Source organism: Lepisma saccharinum, chromosome 16 (genome assembly GCF_977018435.1).
Source record: "Lepisma saccharinum chromosome 16, izLepSacc3.1, whole genome shotgun sequence".
Taxonomy (NCBI): domain Eukaryota; kingdom Metazoa; phylum Arthropoda; class Insecta; order Zygentoma; family Lepismatidae; genus Lepisma; species Lepisma saccharinum.
The window spans coordinates 13607583-13623214 of record NC_139244.1 but is presented as its reverse complement, the minus strand read 5'-3'; the positions used below and the strand labels follow the sequence as shown (position 1 = coordinate 13623214).

The 15632-nt window shown below is 38.2% G+C and overlaps 1 protein-coding gene across 2 annotated transcripts in view; it reads right to left on the bottom strand.

The window, feature by feature from the left end:
• Positions 1-15632, bottom strand: part of LOC146000261 (sodium/potassium-transporting ATPase subunit alpha-like) — a 471911-nt gene that overhangs the window by 174616 nt on the left and 281663 nt on the right. The gene's annotated exons all lie outside the window — the stretch shown is intronic.

Below are 15632 nucleotides of genomic sequence, written 5' to 3'. Positions count from 1 at the left end.
TGCACTTGATTTCTCTTCACTTCACAACATATTGTAAAAAAGATCCTTAATTTTAGGGTGAAACACTGTAAAATGTACAAAATATTCACGGTAAATAACAGAAACTTGAAAGCAGTGAATTCGACCTCTTTCAAATTGTCCATTTCCAATACTAAATAATAATATAGGGACTCCCCGATTGTGCAGTGGTTGTGTCGTCGCCTTGTAATCAAGGTGTCCCGGGTTCGATACCCGGTGGAGGCACATAGTGGTTCGAATTCCACTTGAAACTGTAGGTCCAGTCTCGATTGGCCTCACTGTGCATAAAATGGACTTAGAACACCAACTCAATCAAACCAATACTAAATATGACAACAAATAATAATAATAATAATAATAAACATAATTTAGAATTGTCGTAAAATGTTCATATGAATCGTGAATAGTGCATATTGATACTAAAATGGGAAACAAGGATAATTGGAAATTTAGAAGCTGGGTAAATAGATTGTTTTCTTTTCTTCGTGATGACGTAACGAGGGTAGAAGGTGAATTTATCCATAAAACGATACGAATTCCATACACTAGTGTTGCACTAAGAGGCGTCTCCTGAACGCATGCGGTGTATGCTGCGCATGCGTCAATTGTGGGAAAAAGGACAGCTTGCTCTGCGACGACATTAATGAGCATTTCTACATTCTAATTTCTTCATATAGGAGAAGTATTTATTTTACACGAGAGCGCTCAACTAAGATTATATTACATTTCTTGGATCTGAAGTGAAAGAAAGTAATAATTATTTTCCCACAATTGACGCATGCGTCACTTCAGATCCAAGAAATGTAATATAATCTTAGTTGAGCGCTCTCGTGTAAAATAAATACTTCTCCTATATGAAGAAATTAGAATGTAGAAATGCTCATTAATGTCGTCGCAGAGCAAGCTGTCCTTTTCCCCACAATTGACGCATGCGCAGCTGAACTGAAAACTGAAAACAAGATCGATTACACAGGTGAGCATTTCCTGTCAGTTCCTCTCTTTTTCATAAACAATAAACACATGTACAGTTTTTGGCTTCAGATACTGACAGATAGATGCACAGTATGAAATAAAAACTATTGTCCGATGTTTAAAATGGGCACCATGAAAAATTCTTGTCTCAATATTTTACAATATAAACACATAATGTAATACAAATAATACACTCTACAATACAATTTGATGAAATTTGGTAAATCACTTTGTGAGTTTCATGTTGGCCGAGGACTAATCACAAAATCCTATTATTACCGCTACTTGTCCATGGTCTTGTGACATAAAGTTGTGATTCAACCATTGTAGCATCCTTACATAGACACTTGTTCTTGTTCAGGTGCCTAATATTGCATATTACGACACTGTCATTCCATCGTTTCACATTCTAATGATGTACTAACTTTGCCACAAGTACGTAATTAAACTTAAATTTTCACTTTGGAGATGGGCAGAGGTCGTTTTTTTCCTACTTTCTTATGTTATTTCAATGTTATTGTTTGTCTATATATTGTCTTAATCATTAAAAATGATCGTGGTGGACTCTGCTACTTAAATTCTAGCCTTCATGTCTGGGTATTGACCACAAGTAGCTTCAAACGATGTGGTCAGGGCATGTACAGTGGGATGCATAAGTATTATCAAGCAAATTGTCTATCACCATGCTTATTTTCTGTCCTTTATGTAATTCTCTTTATGCTTTCTCCACTGTACTTATAAAATCCGTACGGTTGTGTTAGGTAGGGTATGTGTTGTAATCAAGATAAAATTGCCACTGTTACAGAATCTTTAAAATTTATCCTCAATTTTCTGTTTACTTTTTGGTAGACAAATCAGGTAATAGTATAAATCAAGAGGTAATGCAAGATGCAAGGTTGTTTTTTTAAGATAGGGTGTAAGTTGTACATTAGGATACACAAGTATTGCTCGGCAAATTGTCCATGACTATTTTAATTAATTTTTCTCTTGCATCCTACGTGTTTTTAAGGAATTAAGTATGCTGTTGCAGAGGCTGTCAGCAGCTTGTCTGGCGTTTTGTTTCAATGGACGATATTCAGCGAACAACTTCCCCCATAATTCATTGCGCGAAAGCACGCCCGCGGCCATGATTCCGGCAAACACGTTTGATAAGCATTGCGCTCACAGCTTTTGTGGCAGTGATTCAAGGTACAAATATAACGATTATAAACTTTCACATTAGTGACCAGAGTATCTAAAGAGCTGCTATTTGCTACAAAACAACGTTGTATAAAGCTATGTAACATACCGCCTAGAATCCTGGCTTGGGCATGGACGTTTGTGATGTCCATTCATCAATTTCATCATATCATCACTCATCCCCATCTTCGCAAATTAGCCAAAAGTGGCACAAAAGGCGAAGTAAAATAAATCAAATCAAACAAAGCTATGTAACATACGAAAAAAATACAGGACTATGGAGCCTGTATTTTATGGAATCAATCGGACCTATCCGATAGTGCAGTGGCTAATGCTATCCCCTTGTAATTTAAGGATCCGAAATTCTATTCCCGCTGGAGGTAATTTTAAAGATAATTAAAAATATATATTTTTTTAAAAAATGAATTAAAACAAACTTTGTCTCGTGAAAATGATGTTCCGAAGTACAAAATGGTGTACTATATTTTTTAAGGCCGTAACGTATCACTGTCACTTTTCGTATGTGTATTGAGATATGCTGAAAAGTATATACAAATATACGCATACTTCGAACGCACCCGCTGATTGATAAGCAGTATTTCAAATTTTCTGTGAACATTATTTGAGATCGTACAGCAACCACACATGTTGCAAAGCATGCGGATGTAAAGAATAACACAAAAGTCATATAACGCTATCCATAAACACAGTACTTGCCTTTAAAATACGATTCATATTTCACCCCGGATTGGAAAAATCACGCCAGCTTATACACGGACGAAACTGTATAAAGGTATGATGTTCTCTCTCAATTAACACATAAACAATGGCACACACACACATACAAAACGCATTAATTCACCAAAAGGAAACTTCATTTGAAAATATACAATAATATTAATACAATTAAAAATGTTAAACATCGGGTCATTTTCATTCACGCAGCATTTGCTTCGCTTCACGCTTGCTATGGCTTGCCGGACTGAGTGCCGGAGCACGTGCGGTTTGGCCAGATTTCCCATCATGCTCTCCGCTGCTGACGTCACATTGAATATCATCCATTCTTCAGGCTCTGATCCGGTAAAACAAAGGGCATGAACATTGTGATCGACAACTTGCTTGGTAATACTTATGCATCCCACTGTACGAATTTCGGTGTGTTTTTCTTCTGACTGTACAAGAAATTTCAAAAGGGAATAAGCTTTACGCAAGCTGATACTTTTAAAGCAAACATGTTTCTGTAAACCACTTCAAAAACTCACCCCTATTTTTTTAAGTAAAAAGAGAAGGGTCTTTTGTGGTGTTACCTGTGTAAAGGAAGGAATGACTGAAGTTATGTATCTCGCATTTAATCTCTTTGCCTCTGCTGTAGGTAGAGGCACAAAGGGCCAAAGACGTAGAAAGAGAACCAGACTACAAATGGCGCCATCTTCGCACGGAACGACGAGCTAAAGGAGGAAAATTGTAGATAAAGCAAAGAGAGCTGGGTCGATGAGGTTGTTGAAGAGAATGTTAAAAAGGGCAAGCTGATAGTTTGAATGGAGGTTGTAAACAAGTACGTGGCTGGATAGCAAAATGGGGCAAGCAATGTTATGGGCATTTCATCTGAAAGGAGCCTGTGAGACGAATAGAAGAGCATCGACGAAAGAGATTTCCTCGTGGAACATTTAAATTACGTGAAGGTCTACAAAGTAAAACCATAACTGGAGTACCATTTAAAGTTTATAAGAGCTTTCACTGTTAGCAAATTGTTGTAGAGATGAAAGCCATTTAGATGTCCCTTCTCTAGTATCGATTACTCCTTGTAAACGATTGCAATGCCATCTATATCTTGAACTTCTGAAGCAAATCAAATTTTCACAGCGATGATATAAGAATAGAAAAGGGAAACCACCACAAAAGTAACAGAAAAAGTTTTCCTCTGTCCCCTGGGCATTTTAGTAACATTATTAGTATTTTATGAATCCGCGTGTTGTTCATAGCTTTCAAAGTATCAGAAGTTCATAATACCATAAACAGTGCCGGATCTACAAACCTTGCCCCCCCCCCCCGCAAAATATTACCAAAGGCCCCCTCTACCTACCTGCCTTCACACACACAAACACACACATTCCTATATATATATATATATTACATATATATAATGTATGTGTGTATGTGTAATTTTTGATGTCATGTTGACGAAATCACATACAAGGACCTATAGGGTGGTTCAAAAGTCCCTTAACACCCACTATAAAAAGGAAAGGAATTAGGCTGGGTAAAATTGGTCATGATAGGTTAGGCTAGGGGAACCACATTGGTGTGTTCCAAGCAAACGTCCGACATATTGGTGGCCACCATATTGAATTCAATTCAAAAATTTTAAATAGGAAGGGGGTGATGTGACATATATATATACAGGGTGAACAGAAACTATAGGGACAAACTTCAGGAGGTGATTCCTGACAGGTAAAGGAACAAAAAAGTTCATATCAACATATGTCCGGAAGTGGACGGTGTGTATGCAATAAAGCAATTCGTACCGGTACACATTACATAGCATGACTTTCATCCATGTTGCAACAAGTGTTCGAAGTGGCCTCTATGGGATGCAATTCAAGCGTCCACACGTCGCATAATGGATTGCCTCACACGTTCGAATGTTCCAGCCTGTACCCGAATAGCGTCACAGGCTACACGGACACGCTGTTCAAGGGTCTGCACATCAGGAACTGGCACAGCATACACAACACTTTTCAAATGCCCCACAAGTAAAAATCAAGGGGGTTTAAGTCTGGTGATCGAGCGAGCAGGTCCTGCAACAGGGCCTCCTCGTCCGATCCATCTTCTGGGGAAGATATTGTTGAGGTGTTGACGAACAATAATGCGAAAGTGGGCTGGCGCTCCGTCATGCATCAGCCACATTTCCTGTCGTATTGCCAAAGGCACATTCTGAAGCAAAAGAGGCAGAGTGTTCTGCAAGAATTCCAGATACGTCTGTCCGTTAAGGCGTTGTGGAAGAACAATTGGTTCAAGTAGGTGGTCGACAATAATCCCTGTCCAAAGATTGATGCTGAACCGTTGCTGATGAGACGATTCAACCATTCCTCGAGGATTGACTGTAGCCCACAGATGACGATTGTGTAGGTTGACGATGCCATCTTTACCAAAGGTCGCTTCATCGTTGAAGAGGACTGACGACAGAAATCCCAATATGGTGGTGGCCTGTTGCAAAAACCAGCGACAAAACCGTTCCGCTGGTGATAATCCCTGCACACGTTGCAGGTGATAGGGATAGTAGCGGTTTTCATGCAGGATACACAACACCGTCGCTAGGCTTACACCATGCTGGCGGACCACTTGCCTGGAGCTTGTACTGGGGTTGTTCTCAATATCGTGTAGCACATGTTCCTCCAGATGTGGGGTACTCACATATCGCGGCCGCCTTCCATGATTGCCTGTATGAAAGGACCCATGCTCACAAAAACGCCTATAAATGGCTGCAAAGTTTTTTGGTTTGGGTGGTGCTGCCTGTCCGGGTAAGTGGCTCGATAAATCCGTGCGGCCTCTCGACCGTCTCCATCTGCTTGTCCGTATATGAAGACCATCTCGGCTTGTTCCTGGTATGAATAACGGACCATGGTGCTTCGACGTAGCTCCAATCACACAATCTACAACACAAAAAAGCACACTGTGAGTGTTGTTATGATAGGATGATGTCGTTGTTCAGTGCCATCTACCTTGGCAAATATGCGTTTCCGGACATATGTTGATATGAACTTTCTTGTTGCTTTACCTGTCAGGAATCACCTCCTGATGTTTGTCCTTATAGTTTCTGTTCACCCGGTATATATATATATATATATATATATATATATATATATATATATATATATATATATATATATGACACTGTTTGCTCACACCTGGAAAATGATATATTTGTTACAATCATGAAGTCATAACTTTTTCCTGATTAAAGATAGGTTGAGGAAATCTTCACCACTGCATTTCTCGTGAAATTCTAGCCTGATTTGATTCTAGTCTGACTGCCACGCGGGAGAGCCGGGGTGGGTGATCTAATGTCGGAATTTTTCCGGCTTTGTCCCCGCATCGAAAATATGTGGGGCCCTACCCCCACATACCCTAAATGTGCCTTCATGGCACAGGGAACTTTAACTTTACCTATATATTGTATTCGTTTCTGTACCCCTGAGTAACTTTGTTTATTTTTTACATACGCGAACACTCTACTATGTCAATGGCTGAGGCCCCCCCTAAAAGTTTACTTGTCTCCGGGCCACCCCGCACTGCGGGGTTTTGCGGCTTGCAGATCCGGCACTGACCATAAACTTTGTCAGTAATGTACTCTCATTGACAGCAACTACAACTGAGAAAGTAGTTTTCCGGTAACTTAAGTATTCCATATTCTGTTTATGAAGAAACATCATAACTGTATAGCTTAACAATTTAATTCATATATGGCAAAAGTTGTCTTTATAAGTTACAAGGGAAAATTTAACTTGAGTAGGCTTTGTTTACGTTTGGGTTTTGGAAACACTGACGAAAACAATGTAAGCATGCATCTGCTGTCAGGTACTACGAATTAATGTGGGACAGGAAGTTGGAGAGAAGAAGAGAGAGCGTTTTATTTTCATTTCCTTCGGGGCGTGGTTCGTTGGGAAGCACGCAAGCACAACTCACCCAAATCCCACCGCTCGCTGCACACAAATGACCGTTGCCATCCTCAACTTGGTCTATGAAGCGGTTCACAAATCGAGAAAATAATCGTATACAACGGTAAACCCTAAGAGAACGACGAAAATTATACAGAATGTGGTTTCCAAGGTGTGCAGTGCCATTCATGAATGTCGGATGCACTCATGGACGTCCGCAGGATTTTTTCCAGGGAGGGGCAAGGAAGGTATTTTTTCCAGGGGGGGGCCAAACAAGGCACATTTTCTCCAAAAAGTGTTGTTCTCTAAAAAAAAACATTGCTTAAATTTGAATTTATGATGTTCATGCAATAATTAACACATATTATTGTGGCTAAAATGAAATTATATGTGTGAAATACATCATTTTTGGTTGACTTTCATTTTCCAGGGGGGGGCCACGGCCCCCCCTTGCCCCCCCTTCCGGACGCCCATGGATGCACTGCCACAACAGCACTTCTGGACACTTCAGGTCCATCTCAACCTTAGGTTTACCGTGCCGTGAGTAGTGGGGTTTACGGTACGGACAGGACCACTTACAAGTGTAGAAAAGGCGAGGCTATTTGATTGAACAATCAGATTTGCTTATACTTAAAACAAAGCCAAGAGAGGCCTATACCCCAATTTTTCAGGTGTGATATGCTCTGATTTTTAAGAAATTCTGAATTTCTAGTGTAGAAAAGGCGAGGGCTCAACAGATAGATTTACCCGTACTTAAGACAATGGCAAGAGGGGCCTATACCCCAATTCTTCCAGTGTGATATGCTCTTAATTTTAAGAATTTTGAATTCTAGTGTAGAAAGGGTGAAAGCCTCTCAGACAGATTTGCTTATACTTAAAATTATGCCAAGTTCCCATATGATCTTATTGCTTATAGTGTGTTTTTCTGTCAAAATCCCAGGAATTGAATTTTAGTGTAGCTCAGATTGATTCTGCCATGTATATTAATATAAAGCTTATAGTTACTGGGTTCTGAGGCCCAGTGGAGTGTGGTGCATAGCCCCATGGTTTTTATTGCCTTGCAATCAGGAGGCCTCTGGGTTTGAGTCCTGATAAAAATGTGAAGCCTCTCCTGATGGCAAAATGTTAATATTGTTGCTTTGTAAGCAAAAGGCTTGGGTTTGAGTCCTGATAAAATGTGAAGCCTCTCCTGATGGCAAAATGTTAATATTGTTGTCTTGTAAACAAGGGGCTCCGGGTTCGAGTCCTCATATAAGATTGAAAACATGTGGCAAAATAATATGTCCACAAGTGAGATTTTGAGAATAGTTGATATACAACTCCCAGATCTGAAAACCTGGTAAAAAATGTTTTACAATAATATATTGTACAAAAAACTGAATTTTCTTATTTTCTCATGTTTTATAACCACCTCCTTAATACAATAGGAGAAGAAGCGGGTAAGCATAATTAATTGTTTGCGTGCTTTGCCGGCACGCAAGAGACACGCTAGAAGGGGGCATTAATGATTTTTCTGTATGATTCACTGAAGGGGTCATGTACATGCAACATGCAACATGTAAAAGTGTAACAAAGATTATTGAGATAAAGATACATATTTTCACACAGTGGCAATGAACTGTACCCCCCTCGTGCTGAAAGCAATTCTATTCTAATAATATGAGCCTAGGCAGAGACTTGGAAAATATTATGGCAGTTCAAAATCCAATTTTGTCTGCATAAGGGTCTCAGAACCCAGTAAAATGTTGGCATATTCCATTTGGAGACGTGTTAATATTGTGGCATTGTAATCAGAGGCTTTGGGTTCGAGTCCTGATATAAGATTGAAATATATGCAACTGCTCACACATAAGATATTCACTGCTAGCTGATAAACAGTTGAGGTTTGTATGTTGTACATCAGCAAAACTATCGCCAAAACCTAGTTACTGCTGTTGTTTGGGTATAAAAGCACCAGTTCAGCCATTAACTGCTGAACCCAACTGATATTTTTATTAAGTATAAAGTTTGGAATTGAAGCCCAGAAAATCTTATATAATAAACAACAAGAAAAAATGCCAAAACAAAAATATTGCAATCAGTGTAATAAAAATATATCTAGTTCTCATTGGGCTAGGCATTGCCGTATTTGTAACTCTAGGAAATGCAGAAAAGCTACTAAAATGTGTCCAAGATGCCATAAAATATTAAGCAAGGCATATTACAAATGGCATAAGTGTAATTCTTATGTACAGTCATCAGCATTGCCCCCGCAACCATCTACTTCTGGTCTGAAAAGAAAACACGAAGCACCTGTTAATGCTTCACCTGCAAAGCAGCCACGCTATGAACCTATCCGTAGCAGTTTTGCTGGCCAACTTAGGGATTATCCGTTTGTATCAGAGCCAAGATGTGGCATTGAGAATTTTTTGAACAGTATAAATCCTGATCTGCAGGCAATTCTTAATGCACAAAATGGCTCTTATAAGCTATCTCTGAAATTGTTTGTACAATATAAGAAACCAAATGGCACAAAATTTACACAGCCCCACATAACAGAAACTGTACCGGTATATTCAAATGCAAATTCAGACACAATAATAAGCAGCTTGATAAATCAACTGAATATCAAACACTCTGAATTTGCAGCAAAAGAGTCCGGATGGAGCCTATGCGGTTCATTACACAAGTTATATGTTCATATTTCTGAATTCAGCCCATTACAAGGATCCACTTATGCGCCATTGCCTGCTAATATCAAAAACAAAAGAGCCGTGGTCAATATAAAAAACACCGACCAGAAATGCTTTTTGTGGTGTATATTAGCTGCTTTGTATCCAGTTTCAAGCCATCCTGAGAGAATAACTTATTACAAACAGCATGAATATGATTTTGACGATGTAATGGAGGGTTTGGAATATCCAATGTCAGTTCAGAATATTGATAAATTTGAAAAAAGGGCCAAGCACATCAATGGCAAACAATTATCTATTAATGTATTTATTTGTTCCACTGGCAATTGTCCGATAGCACCTCTCAGAATCAGTACAATTGATGATGAATCTGCTATTCCGATTGATCTGCTCTTAATTGAAAGGGATGATACATACCATTACACTCTGATACATAATCTTGAAGCTTTAGTGAGAACACAACTGGACAAAACTCATACAATATTTAAGTTGTGCAGAAGATGTTTAACTGTATTTGATGGTCAAAAAATGGTGAAGGGGGTTCGGGAAGAGAGTGCAGAAATTGCTAAAAACAAGTTAATTGAGCATCTGAAATACTGTGGCAACCATAAACCTGTTCATATGGTGATGCCCAATCCAAGTGAAAATTGCAAATTCAAAAAGTATGAAGCCTTGTTGGAACACCCTGTATATATTGTCTGTGATTTCGAATCGAACCTCAAACCTATTGCATTCTGTAGCCCAGATCCAGAAGAATCTTCAAGTACACCATACCAACAACATGAGCCTTCCAGCTTTTGTTTTGTGGTTATACGGGATGGTGTTGTTATTAAAGAATATTCATACAAGGGACCAGATGCCATCAAAATATTTGCATATATAATAGAAAATGTGTGCCGTGACATAGCATCTAACATCTTATTAATATCAAAGCCTATGTTGCCTTTAACAGAGGAACAGATTGAAGATTTCAACAAAGCAGAAAAATGCCCGGTATGTGATTCTGAATTTTCAGATACAAATATCAAGGTTCATCACCATTCTCATACAGATGGTAAATTCTTAATGGCCCTGTGTAATAGCTGTAATATTAAGATCAAGAGACCAAGATTTGTCCCCATATTTTGCCATGGAGCATCCAATTATGATTTCCATCATCTGATCAGATACGAGGGGTTTGACAAGCAGAATTTAAATATTTTAGCTGAAAATGATGAGAAATATATATCTATTAGCAAGATAATTATAGTTGATGGTGTTCCTATTCACATAAGATTTCTTGATTCTTACAGATTTTTACCTGCTAGCCTGGCTACACTGGCCTCTCAATTATCTGATGATGACTTGAAAATCACACGTGCCTCGTTTCCAAATCAGGACCTGAAATTAATTAGGCGGAAGGGTGTATATCCATATGACTATGTTACAAATTCTTCTAAATTTGATGAGTGTTCCCTGCCACCACAAGAAGCATTTTATAGCAAAATCAGAGGATCTGGAATCACTGATGAAGATTATCACCATGCCAAATTGATGTGGAACAGTTTTAAATGCGAGACATTTGGTGATTATCACATGGCATATTTAAAACTTGATGTCACCCTCTCAGCTGATATATTGCAAGCATTCAGAAAATCTTCCATGCAAAATTATGGACTGGACCCAGTGTATTTTTACAGTGCTCCGGGCCTAGCATGGTCTGCAATGTTTTTAAACACTAAAATGCAATTGGATCTGATCCACGATCAAGAAAAGTATCTGTTTATGGAGGAATGTATAAGAGGAGGGATGGTGCAATGTTCCCAGAGATATGCCAGAGCAAATAACAAGTATATGCCTGATTATGATCCAGCACGGCCATCAAATTATATACTTTATGTGGATGCAAACAACCTCTATGGTCATGCTATGATGGATAAATTGCCATATGCAGGGCTTGAGTGGGTCGAAGATTTCAATATTGAAGATCTTCAGGACTTTGATGACAGTGAATATGGCCTCTTCTTAGAGACTGAACTGATATTTCCAGATCATTTGCACAACAAATTTTCTGATCTGCCCCCAATTCCCGAGGTTAGGTGCCCACCTGGCTCTAAACAGAAGAAGCTCATGATGACTCTGGAGCCAAAACAGGGATATGTCACATATTACAAAAACCTCCAGTTCCTGATGAAACATGGTGTTCAAGTGACCAAAGTTGGCAAAGTTTTGAGGTTCAGGCACTCAGAATGGTTGAATCCATACATTGATACAAACACGGAGCTTCGAACATCTGCAAAGAGCGAATTTGATAAGGGCTTGTTTAAATTGATGGTAAATTCAGTGTATGGCAAAACAATTGAAAATGTCAGAAAACATACCGATGTTAAAATAATTACTGACCCCAGCCGGAGCAAAAAATTGGTTGCAAAGCCCAACTTCAATTACAGAAGAATTTATGATGAGCACATGGCACTTTTCAACATGATGAAAACAAAGATCAAATTTGATAAACCTATTTATGTAGGGGCTGTGATATTGGAATTGTCCAAATTACATATGTTAATATTATATTATGATGTGTTGAAACCTTTTTATGGTGATCGTGTAAAATTATTGTACATGGACACGGATAGTTTTATTCTTGATATTCAAACAGAAGATGTTTATCAAGATATGTCACAGCCTGAATTGTTTCAATACTTTGATACCAGTGAACATACAAAGATTCAACAACACCACAACAAAAAGGTGCCTGGCAAGTTAAAAGATGAGACACTTGGTGATGTTATTGTGGAATTTGCTGGGTTAAGTGCCAAGATGTACAGTTTTAAAACATGTAGTGGCGCTGTTGCCAAAAAGGCCAAGGGTATTGGCAGAGTTACTGTTGAAAAAGATCTCCAATTTGAAGATTATAAAAATTGCATCAAATCACAGAGTTCAATGAGAACATCAGAAAATAGAATTCAGAGTGAGGATCACTTGTTGACTTCAAATATTGTAAGAAAAGTGGCACTGGACCCACATGATGATAAGAGATGCATTTTGTCATGTAACATACATACTTTACCTTGGGGGCATTGTGATTTGAAAAGTGGGAAACAATGCCCAATTACAGAGCATGATTTGAAATAAATAAACATGCCTATGAACTTATTTGGGTTCAAGAAACAAGGTATTATGGACCTGCCCACACCACAACCCTCTCCTGATTTACAATCTGTAATGTCTAAACTGAGTGGCTTGTTAATTATTCATCTGAACAGCATACTTACAGATAATGATGAAGAAACAGGTAAAACATTGTACATATTTAACAATAATTTAAATCATTACCAATTACCTGTAGGTGGTCAATTGCAATTTATTACAACCCCTGAGGGTGATGTCAAGATTTCAGTAGGGAGAAATATTTACAGAATTAAGCACTCAAACATGGTTTCTGGCACTGTATATACTGTTTCTGCTGGTGACTGCTTATATATTGAGGTCCCTGGGTCATATGACAAGCTTATACCCTTTTTTATAGAATTAAGAATCAGATACTCTATAATAAATAACCATTAAAACAAAAATGCCTAATGATATATTTGGCCATACAAGACATGAAGATCACAGTGATGAGATTTTGATGCTTGATGTCAGAGTCAAGAAATTAAGAAGTGATTTACAAGCTTTACAAACCACACTCAATGCCAGTCTTCAATTAGAAATTACAAATTTACAATCACAATGCATGGACCCTCTTCTCAAAATTGATTCTGAACTCAAACTACTGCTTCAGAAATATACTGATCTGGCAACATTAGATAATTTTCAAAGTTTAGAAGAAGCTGTAGCAGCTCTTCAAGCCAAATTTAAGACCCAGGCTAACAACTCTGAGCAATTGAAACAGCAATTGGAGGAGCAGATAAATAATGTCCAGGCACAGCTCCAAACAATTGTCAAAAGCATAAAATCACAAGAAGATTTTGATCTAGTGATTTCCACTCTAAAAGAACAGATTCAATCACTCCAGATACCTAATCTGGATCCTCTGAACAATGCCATAGCCGAGGTTAAAGAAAAAATTGAGACACTTGAAAATTTTATGAACAATTTGCCATCTTCTGATGCTTTGAATGCAATAACTCGGAGTGTTGCAAACATTAAGCTGCAACTCGAAACATATGAAGATTTTGGAAAAATTCAAAGTACCATAACCCATCTTGAAGGTACAATAGCAGCAGTGCAAAGTGATTTGGCAAATGTACAAGAATCTCGCCTGCCTGGGATTGTAGATACACTTGTCAGTGTCCAGCAACAAATCACAAAGCTTGAAAACCTCAACACTGAATCTGAACTATCTCATTTTCATCACTTGATCGATGATATCCAAACAAAACTTGAAATTTTACAACAATCCACACCCTCTCAGGCAGATATAGCCCTGCTCCAAAATGCTATGCAAAATGTGGCTGATGCTTCTGAATTAAATAATGTGAAATTGGCACTTGAATCTTTGCAGAATACTGTTTCAAATCTTCCCACATCACAGGAACTTAAAAGTATCAAGAGAGCAGTGAATAGGATATTGAAATCAGAAGATATCAAGAATATCCAGGCAGAGATCAAACATCTCACTCAGACAGTTGCCACTCTTCCAACCAATCAACATATTAATGAACTGCACGCCCTGTTTGAGGATATCAGAAGACAGGTCCATGATCTTACTGCTCAAAATTCAAAATTGGCAGTTGTTGAAAATTTGCAACAAATTGTAGCTAATATCAAGCAACAGCTAGGAACCATGGAATCCAATCAAGCAAATGCTCTGTCTGTTTTTGCCACCCAGCTTCAAGAGATTGTGCAACAATACAAGAAACTTATTGTGGACATAAAAATCAAGCCAGGCCACGATGATGTTGTTAGGACCATCAATGAGCACCTTGAATCTGTAACAAGCAGATTGCTCACAGCAGAAAAGGAAATAACAGGCATAATCGAGAATCCAAAACATACAGTAATTCTTGAATTGTACAGCATCCCCAACAAAGAATATGATTCTCCATTTACACCAGGTGGCAAAATATATATGCTGTCCCCTGCACAATTTTATTACCAGTTTTTTGTTGGGGGCACATTGAGACCAATCAAGATCAAATATTGGCATCAACCACAGGCACACCACTACCCTACCTTATCAATAACAAATGCTGACAACAAAGTGAAAATCACCAGTGTAGAATTAGAGGATTTTACAGACCCCAATACATTAGAAACAGCCTATGCTGAAGATGATGGCTCTCTGGAATTTAAAATACAAATAGGGGACAAATTATATTTAGAAAATCCTGCAGTCTCAGCTGCTGAACACCCCATAGTTGCAATATTCTTGTTTACATATTATGTCTAGACAAATTATTGTTGATGAATTACACAGACAAGCCAGACATCATTTTAAGAGACTCCCAGTAGTCACAAAGGGCATAGATGATTTATGGCAGAGCGACTTGATTGAAATGGCAACTGGACAGTTGAAAAATTTAGACAAAATCAACAAGGGCTACAAGTATCTACTCACTGTAATAGACACATTTTCAAAATTTGCCTGGGCTCTGCCACTCAAATCCAAGACTGGAAAATGTGTTACAGAAGCCATCAGAACAATCATCAATCAGAGTGGAAGATCACCGCGCTATTTGCAAACAGATAATGGCAAAGAATTTTATAATTCTGTGTTTCAACAATTTATTAAAAGCCAGTCAATAAAACATTACTCGAGTTACAGTGATCTCAAGGCCTCAATTGTAGAGAGATTCAACAAAACCTTAAAAAATCTTATGTATAAACAATTTACCCTCCAAGGTAATTATAAATGGATTAATATTCTTCCAGAACTTCTACATAAATATAACAATTCTGTCCATTCCACAATCAACATGAAACCCTCTGAAGTAACTTCATCTGATGAGCAAAAATTGATCAGGACTGTTTATTATCCTAGATACCAGCCAACAACAAGAAAGGCCAAATACAGGGTTGGTGATCAAGTAAGAATAAGCAAATATAAGCACTTATTCAAGAGAGGCTTTACAAGAAACTGGAGCACAGAATTATTTACAGTGGTTCAAGTTAAACCCGGGACCCTTAACACATATATAATAAAGGATCA